Source organism: Patagioenas fasciata, chromosome 4 (assembly GCF_037038585.1).
Source record: "Patagioenas fasciata isolate bPatFas1 chromosome 4, bPatFas1.hap1, whole genome shotgun sequence".
NCBI lineage: Eukaryota > Metazoa > Chordata > Aves > Columbiformes > Columbidae > Patagioenas > Patagioenas fasciata.
In genome coordinates, this window is record NC_092523.1 from 69,773,349 (window position 1) to 69,791,008 (window position 17,660).

Consider the following 17,660-nt stretch of genomic DNA (forward strand, 5'->3'; position numbering starts at 1 on the left):
CCTTGATATCTCCACTGTCTACTGTACTGAAGAAACAGCTCTAGGAACTGAGTAGCTGAGACTTTAGATCTGCTGCTGCTTTTTCCGACATGTCACCAGCAATACTTACTATCAGGAGCCATGGAAAAATGGGTATTCCCAGGCCTACAAGCTATTCAGTGAGCATTTTGACATTGCATTTGCTACTGTTTTTGCAATACACTTATGTGAGCACAGTCTAAGACCTGTCTGGATGGCAGCTCTTTCACCTAGTTTAGCATGCTGTGTACTCACCACAGACACTACGTTGCATGTGCCTGTGCTACCACAAACTTTTCATTTTCTTCTTTAGCTTAAATGCCAATGCCACATCTCTTCCTGGCCCTAGTGAGTCAAAGTGTGCCAGACCATAATTTGCTTTGTTTGTTCTAGCAGATGTCATAGTACCCTTCCTTCACTAAAAGGCAACTAAAGAGCACAAACCTCAATCTAGCATGGCATTTACTTGAGAAAGCACTTTGCTTTTTATGTAATTACAAAGAACTCTTGCTCTTTGAAGACAATTTGCCTTCAGAAAAGGTTTTGAGATACTGATGATTTCCATTGCACCTTAAAATAACCCATTTTCTTTTTCAGTTTACAATTATGATAGGTAAATCCTATCTTAATAGCTTAAGTGCAGAAGACAGAGGTTTCAGTTTCTGTCTGCATAATTCAGAGCAGTTTGCAAGTAAGATCAGGTGGTCCAGGCAGAACCAGAGCACGGGATGTTCATCAGCCCAGATCCGTTGCTGAGACACCTACTGATGAAGAGATGCAAATGAGAGTGCCCACGGCCATGGCCACATGCGTGGTCTGTGTGATGTGGTGGCCATGGCAGTGCTCCTCTGGGCACTCTGGTCCAGGCGCCGAAACCACCTGAGCATGTGGGTTGCAGGGACCTGTTTGACTCTGCTCTGGGCAGCTGGAAGCTGTTGTACAGTCAGACATCACCCGCCAGCTGGAAACAGCTGACCGACAGCCAGAGAGTCCAGAGAAGCTTTTTGCATGGCCTCTCTGCAAAACCCAGGGTTTCTCAGCAGTCACATGAGCATGTTTACCCCAACTTCCACAGTGAACGCTTACATACCAAGGCCAATATAATTTGGACTTTCTGTTGTTGTTCTCCTTAGAATTTTCCATGAGGCATTTGTAGTATTTATTGTACACTTACCTAAACTCATTCACTCCCCATTTTTGGGAGATTCCTTCTTTATATTAGAAGTCAACTTACCACCTTTCCTATGAACCCAGCTTTCCAAGACCCAGAAACCTTCCAGAGTCCTAATCTTGTCCCTGGGTATGATCCTGGCTTTGAATTGCATTTCTCAGCATTTTTCCATGTCATTTGCTTTACTTTGGGGGGAAGATCTCTCCAGCTCCCTTTCATGACAGGGGTCCTTCTGGCAGTAGTCCGACAGATATCACTGGTCTCAACTAGTACAGCTAGAGCAGAAGTTGCCAGCAGTTCCACCGCATGCCAAGGAGGCGGTTTTTGGAAGTTAACAAAAACATTGATTTGTAGTTTGTGTGTGTTCCAACTTTATCAAAGCTGTGTCTTCATTCTAGAAATAAGCTCTACTAAAAACCAAACTGTTCTACCCAAAACTGACTTCTGACTTTTTAATTTAACAATAATAGCAACCCTTCTGAAATTATAGTTCATGCCATTGATCAGTTTGAAATTAAAATGAAAGCATCCTGCTAAGGGAGCAATTTTACACTTTTTTATACAGTTTATAATACGAGGGGGAAGGAATTTCACAAAATTACCCAGTAATACATCATATCAAGATGCTGTGGTGATTCGACATTTAAGAGCATAATGAAGGGGAATGCCTCTTACCCAGCTACAGCTGATTAGGAGTCAAGGATTAACTATGTTACAGCCGTGCTATGGAGGGAACTTTTCCCCTGTGAAGAAATATCTCTCTGTTCATTCACTATGGAGTAAGACAAAGCAAGCAGTTTAGACTAGATGCTCAACTTTTAGACACCTGAAGTTATGCGAGTTATATCCTGCCCTGGTTATGTGGCATCTGAGGTACCAGTTTTTTCCTGAGTAATAGATTCTGTTGAAATTATCAGTGGAAGTATCAGTCCTAAGGCAAAGACTGCTCCCTTTGACGCGGTCTAAAATGAAGTTTGTGGATATCGGCAGCGTGCCTGCATTTATGGAAAGAAAAAGAATCCACTTAATCATATGTTCCTTTTTTTTAAATATATATATATAAACATGATATATGAGACAGAGTTAATGTATAAAATTCAAACCCTTAGCAAAAGTCTTTGGTTTTTCCTGGGCTACAATTTATTCAGCACTGCGAAGGAGTACGGCTTCTATTACACATCAAAAGTCTTTTACAGGCAAATACTTTGCTCCAGATTGTTTATATTAAAGCCTCACATATTCTGCCAGTGCTCCCTGTCTTCTGTGCCCCATCCGATGCAGAAGCAAGAGATGTACAAAAGCAATTGTGAGACTTGTGTCAAGAGGCTGACACAATCCCATTAATAAGAACCGCAGCAGAGACCTGGACAGGGGGCGTGCACCGGCTGGACTGTCCTGCTCAGCAGCACACGTTCCCACTCCACTCCCACAAAGGCATCCCTCTTGCTCCACAATCCAGCTGTGGCTCAGGGCCCAGGCTGTGATTTGTGGTGAGGATACTTTGCTTTGACGGCCCAATGTCACTGTGTTTTTACATAATCAGCCCTTTTTGCTATAATCCGTGGGCTTCAAATAACCACAGTGAAAAATTTTTTCAAGTGGAAGCAGCACCCTGGGTACAGACTGAGACAGAAAGCATTCAGAAGAAAACCCAAATATTTCCTATTTCTTGTAATCACCTGTGTTACAGCAATCACATGTTGGCAAGTGTTCGCTGATAACTTGCTATGCAGGAAAGATGAAATGAAAGAGCACAGGAAGAGAGATTCTTTTGCATTTTTAATAAGCCTCTAGTCATGTCCTTCATGAACAGGCTTGCCAACAGCAAAAAGCAAGACAAATATCTGCAAGCTGAAGTGGCTAGAAGTGAACTCACTAGGCTTTTATTTGGAGAACCTTTCCATCTGGATGAGTAGCATGACGATAAAGCATTTGAAGCAGGGAAAACTACCATGTTGCTGTCTATAAACCACTGATCCAATTTTTATGTGAAACGTTAAAGTGAATGAGATACAGTACATTTTTTTTTTTTCCCCAAATCCAAGAGCTCAGATGTTTGCAAGCAAACCAAAATAAACTCAGGCATTCCGACTCATTCCTGAAAGCTGTCTGGTGGCTGATCCCGTGGCATGTACCCCAAACACAGGCATTGTGCAAGCTTTGCATCTTGTATACCCTTCGACTGTCATGAGTACAACAGCACTACCGCTATGATACTGCTACTGGCACCAACTCCACAAAAGAGAAGGTAATTAACAGAGAAATGACTATTGATGCAGCTAGAAAGTAGACAAGCAATCTTTTGGATTTCAGTTCATTGCATCGTTGTTTTCAAACCACTGCCTAACCTTCCCAAACCCCACTTCATGGCTGTTCCTTTCTTTCTTTTCTTCTTTCCCCTTTTTGCAGGGACTATGGCTTATTCTGATTCACTCCACTTCTTTCCTCTTTAATAGCTATAGGGCAGCCTCACTGTTGCCAAGGATATGGCAAATGCATGCGACATCGGGCCACCACAAACAATCAAGTGAGTCACATGTATTCCTGGAGCAATGGTGCTGAAATCAGTAAAGCTAGACTGGGAGCAGGGCTTATAAGCTACAAAATTATAAAAAGAATTTTCTTTAAATAAAATGTTTTTTAAAATAGCTTTCAGGGAGAAATGTGCAGGTTTTGTTTGTAAAATGATTGTTGGTGAAGGTTTTATTGCCAAACTCAAGTGAGAGCATAGATGAGAGGTGCTAAACATATACCATTTTGACAAGAAATTAGTAGGAAACATAGTACTGTTGAAAATACTAGAATTTTTTTTCCCTTAGTCACAAAGAGTCAGTTAGGAGATTAAGAATCTCTCAAAGATTTAAGAAGCTCTCAAAGGTATAGCTGTTTTACTAAAATTTAATTACTGGATAATAAGATTTTGGGAACAAGAGAAAACACCTTTGTAGGATGTGGAGTGTTAGGAATAGATGGAAAGTTGCCCATATAAACAGCTCAGCAACTCTGGGATAAATTACAGGAGCATTTGTATGCATGATTGCCGATCTGTGTAAAACAAGACATGCAGCCACACACAGGAATGATGTGCAAGTCAGAGATGTGGGGCTGATATTAAATTTATCCAGATCAACAGAAGGTCTGTCCCATCACATCTGAGTTTGATCCGACGAAGTTTAAATAACCCTAAAGGAGTAAATAAATAGAGGAGGAGGTCTCACTGAGAGCACTAAGAGGAAACTCAGGGTATGCTATCTACATATCTGTTTCTGAGTTTGGGGTTTATTTAGGCTCAGCTCAGACTTTGGACTGTTATTTCTCCATTAGAAGCTTTTTCTGGCAGTTTCAGGAAGGCTGAAGGCTCAGCTCCAGCGTGCTCCATGGCCCAACGTAGTGCATGTGCGTGGGCAGCGGCATGGAGAGCTGCTGGACTCCAAACCAGGGCTGCCGTCAAGAACTTTGCATTCTACAGCTCCCCTCTCAATTACCAGCTGCCAACTGTCAACACCAGCTTCCTCAGAGAACACAATTAATTAAATGAAGCTTAATTAATTAGTGTCAATAAAGCAGATGTAGCAATTATGGTGGACGTAAATAAACGTACATATTGTAAATTATTATCTCTCTGCAAAAGATTTGTTCTGAAATCCCCATGGCCATTTTACTCCTCCCCACAATGCTACTGGGAACACTACTGGGGAACATTCAAAGATAAACTGGAAATTGATGAGGACCTAATGCACTTTTACAAGTTTATATTGTAGAAAAACAAGCAGCAAGCAGACTTCTTTACCAGCCTATTGTGGACTTTATGCTGAAATACAACCTAAATATTTAATTTCCATATCATGCTACATCATGTGCCACAAATAAGTCAACTGTTTGGGGGGATTATATGAAATGTTTTACACCTGACAACCCCACTGAGGGTTTCGTATTTTCTACTAAGGCAAATCTTCTGTAGGGCAGGAGGAGAAAATAAGGAGGCTATAGCAGTCTAAGCTGCCTCATGTGAAGATAATAACCAATTGTGTATCTTATTCTGAGTGTTTAATCACTGGAGCAGATTTTTATCTTATTTGCTATACTGAGAATCAGGAATAATGATGCTAAACTTGGCTTAGTTACACTGAATGTAAGCCTGATATCAGTAAAGGAGCATCAGAACCTCACCTACTTAATACACCCCATCTCAGGCAATGGGACATCTTTTATAATGTTAGTAGGTACTGATGAAAAGGAGTCATTCATCCCTGGCTCATAGGTTGATGTCAAGCGAAAGAAAGGGAAAAAAAGCAGGCATGGGAATGAACAAATGAAAACTAGTAGTCATGAAGTTGTTTATTGTATGTGTCTGTGCAGCTGGTATTCTGCAAAGGCTAAATGTGAGGCTGAAAAAGCAACTTTGGAGCCCCACCAGACTGGTGCTTTCGTGAAGCCTTTGGCAGCTTTGAAATGCAGACTTATTAGTAATGAAATGTACTGGCAATCCTTACAAGAAGTTCAGCTATTATAAAGGACTTGCAAGGAATGAAATTTCTCATGCCTTGCAGATATGAGGACGATGCAAACTCAATATAACAGACACTATAACAGTGAAGCACACTTGGAAAAAGGCAAAGAAGCTTCTGAGTTGCCTTTCGAAACTTCTTCAAAATAATAAAAAGGACAAATTAAGTTAGAGATCCTAGCTATAAAAGCAAGTGGGACTAAGGAACTGGAAGAAGTGGTCAATATATCAAGAACCTAAGAGTACTACCTATGAAAGATTATGCATGGCACAGTACCATGTTGAGGGGAATAGCTAGGCTGACATAACTCATAGAGGCAGCCAGACAGAGGAATCATTTTCTAGTTACCAACAGCTGACACATGAGATTTTTATCTTCCACTCTGCACTCTTTTTGCTCTGCAGATAACAGCTTTGGTAGAGAGAGGATGGGAGCTGGGATATATTTTACTATGAGTATAACCACCTCACTAACTCAGGCTGTACAGAAGCCAAGAAGTGGGAAAAATACACTCTTGCTTCACTGATGAAGTAAATGGATTAAAGTAAGTAGCAGCATATGACCAGGGATGCTTCAAGAGATAAATTTCAGTCAGAGGCCGCTGGGCTTCCTGCCTGTGTGCTTTTTTTCCACCTAGATAATACTAATATAAGTCAGGTTTTGTGGCAAGAAAAGTTTCCATGGCTCATACCAAGATGTCTCCTTTTTTTTCTTCAGGTGACAGCATTTCCTCTGCAACAGACTGCCAAGTAAAAAGCTGATTATGAATGCATCTTTAGGGGTATTGGCTGTTTCCTGCCAGGGATAGCACTGTGAGTATATTGCCTTACTACTATGAGATATTTCTGGACTTTCAGTTTGATGCCAGGTGGTTTTTGCCTATGTGTTTCTCTCCCTGCTTTTCCTTTTCTGTGATTCAAGGGTAAATCTGTATCTGTTTTATGATGGTACAGTGAGATGTTAACCTCATGAGGTGAATGAATTTTGTTTCTGTTCGCAGACAGACATTTCTTTATGCCTGTCTCAACTTAAGCAATTTTTGTCCCAGTGAGTAAATGAGCAGTGAAATGAGTAATAAGACGAGTGAAGGCATGAACAGAAAAATAGCTAGTACAAAGTTTACATATAATTAAAAACAAAATCAAAATAAACAAAACATAACAACAACCACCCCCACACTCACTCACAGGGCAAGTTGTGTGAATGAGAAGAGGAAAGGTGGCTGTTTCCTCTGCCTGGCCAGAGGATGAAGAATCTCTCCAAAGTGTTCAGGCCCCTGATGAGGCAGATTGGTCATCAGGATCGGGGCAGGCACTGCTGATTACCTGGCAATTGCCTTTCAACACTTGATTTGAGAAATCTCTTTCTCCCATTTTAAACAGGTAACAGCAGAGCCACACAGGTAAAATGTACACAGGACCAGCTTACGTTAGTGGTTGGGTCAGCGACAAAAGAAGTGAGCTCAAACTTTTTGCTCCAAAAGGAAAACTTTAAAATAACATTTCAAATCCCCTTTTTAGTTGTCTCAAAGGATGAATTCTCCCCTTCTAAAGGGGATACTAGGCTTTTTCCTTCTTTTCTCTCATTTATAAAGTTACTTTTTGTGCACATTCTAATGCATTTCGTATGGTTTTTAAAAGACAGCTTTACCAGCTGTCAGCTCCCAACTACACATAACTTTCTATGATTTAAGCACCTATTCAGGTAATGTTAACTTTTAATAGTCAATGATAGGTTTTACATAAACACAAAATATAAACAATTTACAGGACCTTAATGCACCAAAATCTACCCAGCTCTCCATAACATCAGGTCCTTTTTTCATAACCTTGTTTTGTATTTTGCATAACACTTAAATGGGGGAGGGTGGTGAGGGTGGGGAGAAGCCCTCTAATTAAGGCAGTTGAGTGGAATGCTCTGATAAGAAAAACTCAATATTTTCATGCTTGCAAAAAGTCACTGGTCAGATGATAAGACTTCTTACGTAGGAATTTATGAGAGGAAGTGCAGTGACTGTAGCAGCACTATCGCATTACAGGGTCCAAGGACATTTGTAGGCTCTGTACTAGTGGCAGATGTAGATATGCATCACCTTTTCTGTTTCTTCCCATTTGCTCATCCTCACGCCGCACCTACGCAACGCTTGTAATGACTTTCCATTTTCATTGTATATTATTCTCGTTGCCTTTCTCCATACCTTCCACGCCCTGCATGTTTATCAAGATAAATTTGGATTCATAAAGTTAACAACTTTAACCCCAGTCCAGAGGAAGACAGCCAACCTATGAACAGTTCCATAGACATAACTACTTACAGGCTTAAATTTAAGCAGGTGCTGCTGACTACAGGAAAAAGGTGCAGTGTTCCCAGCCCAGCCTATATTTGAATGGCTCTTCCAAGGAAAAACATTTACAAAGTTTTTCAGAGAGTGAAACAGTAAGCTATCGCCCTCCTTGAACCCTTTCTTTGACTTCCACCATTTTTTTCAGATAATTCTCACTCCCCCAAATCTCTGTTCTCTTCCAATAGTCAATGCATGACAGGCTTAAAGCAACTTGGATAAAATTTGGCCAGGTTGGGGAATGTCAAAATGAGGCTCAGTCAGGGTAATACAGTTGCAGTCTTTGCTACTGCTCCCATAATAAGCTGAACAATTTCCATCATCATGTCCTGTACATTCAGCTTAATTGGCCCAGTCTCTCTGAGGAAAGGCAGCAGTATTGATTTACTGCGCTGTATAAATGTGTTTATAGCTTGGCACTAGCACACTTATGCTCACTTTTTTCCAACGTGGATTTCAAATAAGCCCTTTGCTCAAATGAGTTTATTAACTTTAAAATGCCTGAAGCTTAATCTGAATTATGAGAGGCAAGCTTTGGGAAGCTCCAGGAATTGCTCCTGGAGTCTTCTGTTAGTACCAGTTGTGATTGATTTGTAAGCATCACCAGTGGAAAAACAATTATGTAAAAGCAAACCTGGAGGCACACATCACCTCAGTCTGAGCTGCCTTTTGCTTCACTTGGCACTCAGGCCCAGTGGACTCTATGGGATTGCTTGAGCAGCTCTTGATTTAAGCCAATGTGAAATCAGAGTATAACCTATTGCTTCCTGTTTTTATTAATTTCATTTTGAATAGTCCTATTTCCCTGTTTCTGTACTGGGCTGCAATAGACTGCGGAGAAGATCATCTACGGTCCCTCCAGCAGTGGATTTCATGGGTCTGTTTTGGTCTCCAGTATTTTAGAGGTGGGACACAGTTCCCTCTCTCCCACACTGCACAGAGCTCTTCTCAGCGCTCATCAGTGCTGCCCTGTAATGCTGCTGCAGGGGCCGTGCCGCTGCACCATCCTTGAGACTTCCATGTGTAACAACAATTATCATCCCTGCAGGGACAGTTAATCAAGCAGAAAGTTTCAGCGGACCCCTAAGTACAATCCGTAATTACCTACACCTCCTCAAGATTAGGTCTCTCCACCTAAGGAATAATGCAAATCTTCAATTGCTAGTAGTTTGACTTTATCTAGAACAGAAAAAAAAAGGAACACCTTAATACCTATGGAGAAAAAAATGATTTGTAGAGAACAGAATTAAATTAAGAAAAGTAAAATTTAGGATGAATGTCAGGGGTGAAAAATGTCATAGTAATATTTACTAAACTGTGGAACAATCTTCCAAGGTGAGTGATGGAGTTCCGGGGTGTGAAGAACTAAAACTGCATCAGGCAAAGCCTCAGGCAAGAAAAGCCTGAAGAAGCGGCTGTAGCAGTGCAGAGGTGGTGCATGGAAACAGAAAGCCATAGCACGAGCTTCTGCTCAGACATTTGCAATGCAGCAAGTACATTGTATGTGGGAAGGCACACTGAACATACAGGTGTCCTGTACTAAAACCTGTGTGTATTTCTTAGATACGTATGATCTGCATAGCTTGAAAGCCTACCTGCATTTAAAATAAAGGAAATTTTACAGGTTAAACAAACATCAGTCAGAGGACACCAGTGAATCTGGCTTACAATATCTTTAAAGATTCTTCAGATTTATATGCAAGTGACTTTTCAAAGCATCACTATGAATTAGAACATGATTATTACTGGATATTTAAAATTTAAAATCCTGCGAGGTTATGGTTGGTTTCATTTTTGTGTGTGTGTGTTTTTTTCATTTGTGGTGTTATGCTTTTTGTTTGGTTGGTTTTGGGGTTTTTTTTATTTTATTTCGGTTTTTTAAGTCTCCTTTTACTTTTACAATTATCCCTAGTATCCAGGTCTAACATGTACAGGTAGGAAAGGAGGGACAAGAGGAAAGCATTTCTTACTTGCTGGAGGGAAATAAAACTACAACCGGACTTACTATGGGATAAGAACTAGATGCATTTCTCTGCCATGTTTTATTTTGCTTGCTTCCCAGGGATTTTGTTTGTAGTTTGTGGTGGATAATGAGGAAGCACAATACCTCCTGTACTGCAGCCCTCTGGGGAATCCCTTTTCTAGAGGAAATTTTGAGCACAATATTATCACAAGTTATAGTCTGATCTGAGGCAGCATGGCTGCTCTGTGAATTGGGAACTGCTTGCTTCCCAGCATGCCATCCATTACAAAACCATGCCTGCTGATTACTTTTTGTGCCAGTGAGTTGTTTATGTGATGACAGAAAAACACCGTCTGTACACCAAAGTCAGGATGCGATGTCCCATTCACTGTGGAGATTAGCTCGCCTTGCCTTTTTTTTCTGGGTGGCAGCCATAGGGCAGAGCTGCAGATGTTACGAAGGGATACAATTTTTATTTAAATGTCATAATGTGCTGGTATCAGATTATAATACAAATTGAACACTTTCGCAGAGTACCTAAATTTAGGAAACATTATTTTCACTGCAGTATTTCTTGGTTCTGCTGTGATTGGTAAATACTGGATTGCCTAGACATTTATTCAAATGAAAGGCATTGTGATCAGACAGGGGAAAATTCACTGAAGCTGCTTCATATAAGATTCAGGCATCCTGCTCCATGTACAAAGATTTTACCATCCAAAACAAAGGCATGGAGAAGTACTAGTCATGACCCATTTAGCTGTTCTCTGGAGATTATTGCGTCTGCATAAAAGAAGAAACAGGGCAGAGAAGCTGAAAGTGAGGAAATAGTCCAAACAGACTGGAGATGGAGCAAGTGTGGGAAGCTGAGGGCAAGAGGGCTGGTGGACTGAGTCCTGGATGAACCCAGCCTACAGCTGGGAGAACGAAACCATTTCCAGTGGCTTGAATCCTGCTGGGCCTGGGGAACACGATCTTCACAGGTAAGCAGGCTTGCTTTAAAGATACCCTGTGACATCACCAATTTTCCTTTTTAACACAGAATGCTTGGAGACTCTGGGTTTTGTCCCACCGCTTAAATCAAGGCACTCACAGCCAACTTTGTCTTGTTCCCTTGCACCAGCCATGAGGCAAAGGTGATGGACTCTTTTCAAACTCTTATCATTTGTGTCTGTTCAGGTAAAAAAAAAAAGTGCCTATTGCCACTCACCAGATTCATGGGAGGGCTCAAAAAAATAGACATGGAAAAAGCAATGGCTGTAGCTACTGTCCTGGCTCTCCTGTAGATGTTGGCTTTTCCATTTGTTCAGGTTAGCCTACTGCCATTTCACAGTGCACTGCATCTGCTGGAATGAGATTGGTGCCATTTGTATTTATCATATGTATTTGTACTGATATTTCTTTTTATATTTTGTAAAGCTTCTACCTTACAACTTTTGCTTTTACTGGACTGGAGCAAAGGGATTCAGAGTGTGCGTTTGATTAGCCAGGGACTGCACAAGTTGGGAGAACCAAGATCTCCCTGGACCTCTACAGCTGCCTGGGTGACCCAAGAGAGGTTCCTCTCTCAGCCCCACATCCTTTTATACTAATAGTTGTAGAGATAATAATAGAGGTTTGCCTCTTGTACTTAAAAGGGCTCCAGACTCTCAGTTGCAAGGTTGTCCTACTTTATGCAGTGTATCTGTGTCCCCTCTGATGTACTCAATGCCTTGACATTAAAGGGTTTTTCCTTGCAAGGAAGGCTTTTATTTTCTTTTTCAGTTCAGGAATCATGAGATCAGGATGATGGATTTTTTTAGTTTACCACATAACCAGTCAATCAGTGAAAGGTTTTAACACATTTTCTCTTGCTCCAAAGGAAAAAAAAATGTTGTCCACTGCAATTCACACACTCTATTAACTAAAAGGGTTAGACAGACCTTGGGGATACAACAGGCATATGTAATGAACAGAAGAATCTGTCCTGCTCAGCCAAATTTTCTCATGGGGGCACAAATGTCAAAATGCTGTGACTTTGACGAAGTTGGGGCCTCCTGGTAGCACACAGAGATTTTCATTTGTGGGAAATGGAGGCAAGGCTACAGCAAAGCAGGGACTCAAATCACAGCACACCCCTGCTACGCACAGGTTCAGCAGACATCTGATTCAGCCAAAATGTGCATAATCAACCTTGGACACAAGATGAATAGTTGTGATGGAAGCTGAATCTTTCATTTGTTCTTTATATTTTCTGCCTTCTCTTTGGGTTTGTTTTCCTCTCTTTTCTTCCTTTGCAATTGTCAAGGAAGCATCTGTGAGTTTTACTAAACAAATGTTACACATTAAAAACCCATTTCTGCCTGCCAGAAATGAAAATGGCATCTTATTTGAAAACAATATGTAATTGTTATTGCTGTCTTTTTGCAAGTTACGCCCTTGAAAAATTACAGGGACTTATTTAGTAGCAACTGATGCTGAGGAAAAGCATTATAACTAAAGCAGAAAATTAACTGTTGCTTTATCTTTGAGAAAAACAATACAGTTCCAAACAGCATAATCCAAATGGCTGACATATTTTGCTCTTCAATGTGTTTACAAGTACTTCAAGGAAAAAGTACTAATACTTAAAGGACAGAATGAAATTAAATTAGTTCCGTGAGCGAGGCTGCACCGGGCCAAGGCCTGTGCTGCAGGGACTGCGAATCCAGCCCAGCTCCCAACAGGAGGAGGAACAGACCTACTGCAAATATTAGAACACCAATTTGGAGAATGCCTATAGGTCCAATGTCAATGTGCAATGCCTGGAAATACAATTTTTACCAAAAGTCGGCACCCTTAACACCTACACTGCCAGGCAAAACAGCTAACAATCACTTCTGGATTTTTATTGTTCGTTTTTAGTGTTTTCTTCTCTTTTTTTTTTTCTTTGCTTTATTTTGTATTTTCTATTATTAAGTTATATTAAGGAACTTAATTAGTATTAACAGCTTTTTACAAAGCAGAGCAAGAAACATAGAAGAAGACTACTCACCATAGATCTATAATGTTGGAAAGCCTTGGAAACCTAGCATTAATTTCAGCACACTACCAAAGCCCCCTCTCTCAGTAGAAATTTAGCCACTATTTTTCACAATTACCTGCTATTTATTCAACAAGCATGTTAAATGTAATTTTCCCCTCACACACCAGGGAAAACATATAAATACATTTTTATTATAAATTATGGAAAGATTTTATAAATGCTGGGTAAAACAGTATACAAAAAATATGGGGGCTAGTGTAAAGTGTTTCTCCCTCTTGTTCATCCAAGTGGGTTGGAACCATAATTCAGAAGAGGTTAAAGGACTGATAACAGAAGAAGTTTATTGTTAAAACTACAGAATCAGCAGTGTAACCTGTATTCACAGATGAAGTGAGCTCCGAAAAAGAGCTGTAATATAGTTTTAGTCATACTTCCCACCTTCTACTCTTACTAATTGTCCTGTTACTAAAAGTATCCCTTTAAAAGTCTTATGAGCTTTTTATTTAAACAAACAAACACAAAATTAAATATTTAATTTGTAATTCTAAATTATTATATTAAAAAAAAAAAGTGACCTTGAATGATGTGATTTTTCCCAATAGCTGATTAAATCTTTGGAATTCCAAAATAGGACTGAGCGAAATGCTCCCATTTCCATCTTCCCTCCATCTTGAACAAAAAAAAACCCTGATGCTCTGAATCTTTATAATTCATTATTTGTATTGTGATAGTATCAAACCACTCCTTTCCTAGGGTAGATACTGTCAGATGAGGCCCAAAAGCCTCTGCCAAGAGCTCCCTGGGACATGTTAAGAGCTGAACGCTTAGGGCTGATACAGCAAAATTTCATCTATGTAAAACTGTCTGGAGCCCCCTCTACTGATGTTTTGATACCTCTGAAACAAAGCCCTGAGCAAATGCAACCCTCTGACAGCAATATGGGAAATAATGTTTTAAGTTGTAATCCATCTTGTATATATATTAATATAAAATGTGTCTTTTGAAGCATATATTCATTCTTCTATATTTTTTTTTTCAGATTACTGATTTAAAAACAGCAAACACAGTATTCTCTGTTTGACCTCGGGAAACATCTAAATACATTTTAATGTAGAAGAAAAGATTCTAACTGATTTAAAAAGTGAAGGATAGGAAGAAGTGTATTTTCCTTTCTCAACTCGCTGGCCCTGTGCTGGTGCCACTAGTTCTTTCTTCTCAGAGTGGGGTGCAGACTGTGAGCTGCAGGTAACAGCCTGGTGTGGTTGTCTGGGGGATGATTACACAGCACAGTGTTGCTTACTGAGATTTCAACACTAAATGACCTGGCCAAGCCAAATTTCAAGACTCTGGAAGCCAAGTTCCTAGCATCTCGCTGGCAAGAAAAAAGGCTAATACATCCATCATTTTAAAAAGGTGGCTGTGAAGAATTTGTCCGCGCCCTCCCGCTGGTGAGAAATTTCAATATATACTGTATGGCAGTTGATGTCACTATACCACATAGACTGCAACTGAAACTAGAAGTGGAACTCATCTTTATTAAGATTGATCTATCATTAATAGAATATAAATATGACTGAGTGTAATGGCTTAAATCTCTGACAGCTTCAGGTTTGCCAGCAGTGGATTTCCATTCGTTTTCAGCTGGGAATTAGCAACATTGGCTGAGCAAGAACATTTAATGTGCCACAGACAGTGCCGTAAGATTTCCTGTGCATACACGTGCAGAGGAGGGGTAGTTGGGAAAAGCTTTGTTCTCCACCTTTCTTGAGATAATGGTGGAATGGGAATTTTGCCTGTTGTACTCAGGCTGTGCCATAAAGGCACCTCATCACCTTTGCCATAACACCTCATAGCCCCTTATTAGCTTTTTTCTTTTTATAGTCCTGTAGGTAAAAGGGTTCATCTTATTTAAAAATCCCTGAGGCTACTAGCACAAAACTATTGAACTGTGTAAGAAAAAACTCAAATACAAAAACCAGACGCATACATTCGCCTTGGGGATAAACATGTTATGATATGGGCAGAAACTCTGCTCCAGCTCTATTTAACGGCAATGTAAAGCAGTCCCAGTGCAGCCAGAAGATTTCTGAGTTTACGCCAGGTTGAAGGAGAGCAGCATTTGTGCGAGGATTATCATCAGGCCCCTCACAATCACATTTTCACTTGCTCCGTGTGGATGGGGACTTGTTGACAATTCTCTGGATTTACATTTGGAAGAAAGAGTTTCATGTTTGACATTGTAACTCCAATGTCATGTGTCTGCCTGCCTCACCCGCACACTTTATATCAATCCTGTTCCCTTTTATTTCAGTTACATATGATGTAAGCTATAGTAGCAATGCCTGCTCTTTCTTTCTGCTTCGTTTTTGGCTTAGAGCAATATCAAGCAGTCCCCAGTTTTCGTGTCTGCATTCACTTCACTTGTTTTATAAAACTGCCTCAGCCAATTTGGATGACTGAGAAGGGGTGAACTTTCTCTCACCCTCAGCTGCTCCAATCTGAATTTGTAAGAACTCTTCAGACTGAACAAATGCAGAAGATATTATTGACAATCTTCAAATAGTTCAAAGATTTTTCGTGCATAAGTACTCAGAATTACAGAGTTTTATCTGAACCAAATCCAGATGTTCTGAAAACTTTCGAAGGCCTCACAAGTATGAAGATACTTTTCTTACCATCACTAGGAGGAGCGGACCACTACTGGCAGTGGCAATAACATTCTTCACAAGAAGCTAATGTGTGCTTTCCCCAGCCACTAGTAGAAGACATCCCCGAGATAAATACATTGATATTCATTTAGTATCTAAAAGCACCTACTCATAGTAACAGAGGCCACACGTGGACCACACATGGGTGGTTTGTGGTACCCAGCTGAAGCAGTGAGTGTCCCTCAGTATCTTGTTTGTCAAACTTTTATGTTCCAGTAAGTCATTAAAAAAATGATCATCTCTAATCTTGAGATTGTAGTCCTCAAAATCACATGAGGATTGCAAGAGAGAGAAACAAGGACATTACAAAAGAAAAAGTCAGCTGGATAGTAATTTCCTCTGGAAGGCATTAGGGTGACGGACACTCAAACCTAAAACCCAGTAGCTGAGAAAGGCAACTAAAGACAGGAATGAAGGGCTACCTTAACAAGAAGCAACCTGGCATGTTTTGACTCTGCTGTGTTTAGTTACTTTTCCCCCTCCCCATCATGTTTGTGACCCCACCAAAGAAAACAAACAAACAAAAAACAAAGCCAATTTATTTTAATAAAAGAATGTTAAGTAACTGGCACTTTCTTTCCTGAAAACTTGTAAAACGAATTATAGCTCTGTGCAATTAAGTGAGCTGGGTTGCAGTATCCTGCAAAATTAGACATCCATAATGGGAGTGTTGACAAGCCCTTCACTGTAGCAATACAGTGCTGCCCACTCAGAGGACGAAGCGAAGCTCATGGGAAATAATTAAAGAACATTTTGGTCAGCTTGTGATGCAAATATGAATTTTTTCACGTTATGCAGAAATAAGCTGGAAATCCACAGGACATCAGCAAAAAAGACTAAAGTAACAAAACTGACTGATGTTTGTCCAAACAGTCCTGAAAGCAAAAGGCTGGGTGGAGAGAGGACAGGAAGGTTTTTGGGTGGCTGGGGTTCAGGAAAATGCCTCTCTCCTCTTTGCCTCTCTAACCTTTTATTTTTGCAGTCTTGTGCTGGAGACAAACTAACCTGTCTTTTCATTAATCCTACATCCTTCTCCTTCACCTGGAAAAACTACACCAATTCTGACTTTAGATTCACATTTTACTAATTCAGAACCTTGTTACAGAATAGCATTTCCACACTCAAATGTTGTCTTTTCATTCGTCCATGGCTATATTCTGTGTCAAGCCAAGCTTTTTCTTACGTCACCTTTTAATGGTGCTACACATAGCAGAGCCTGTTGATTACACAGACTATTTTCAATTCCAGTTATTGCGAGTTAAAGTCAAGCAATTTTGGTGAAATCATTAGAGACCACCTAGATTTAAACAGATCTATCATCTGGTGCAAGAATACAACTCTATAGTGTAATCTAGCTCCTCAAGTTCACTAATGACTGAAGGAAATTTAGAAAAACATTCCCTCCAGCTAAGCATACTAATCCCAAATTAAATGCATCCTATTTTGTGCTAAGTTGATGAAATACTGATGGTCAATGATAACATGGAATAGCTATACCCAAGAGTTAACACTTTCATGTGTACCTTTCATACTTAGCTTGCTCAATATTTCCAGCTGGTCTTCAACTGTGTTACTTTTTGCTTCAAGAAGCAAATTTAGTGCAAAAAAATATCCAGGGAAAACAGAGATACAAATATTGATTTATTAATTGTTGATGTCTATCTAAAAAAGTAATGTTTTGTTTATTTTGTCAACATGGTAAATTTAGGCCGTAGCTTGCCTTCAAGGGGACTTTCTGTACAAGAAAACAATCAAATTTAAAATCAAGACTTTAAACTACGAGGAGGAGTCAAGTCATAAAGTCTCTTAGTTCTCTCCTTGCAGGTTCTCATTTACTCCTTTCCCAACCTTCCTCATACAGCCCTAATTCACTAAAGGGCTGTGTTGAACATTTCCACAAATGCAGGCATTTGGACAGAATGAATTTTAAAGATTAGCCCATAGATA

At 40.0% G+C, this 17,660-nt stretch overlaps 1 long non-coding RNA gene across 2 annotated transcripts in view; it reads left to right on the forward strand.

The window, feature by feature from the left end:
* LOC139827944 (uncharacterized) overlaps nucleotides 1-17,660 on the forward strand; it is a 78,750-nt gene that overhangs the window by 44,793 nt on the left and 16,297 nt on the right. For both annotated transcript variants that reach the window (XR_011739084.1, XR_011739085.1), the window contains one exon: nucleotides 6,415-6,509. This is a non-coding gene — a long non-coding RNA (uncharacterized lncRNA). The remainder of the gene's footprint in view (nucleotides 1-6,414; nucleotides 6,510-17,660) is intronic.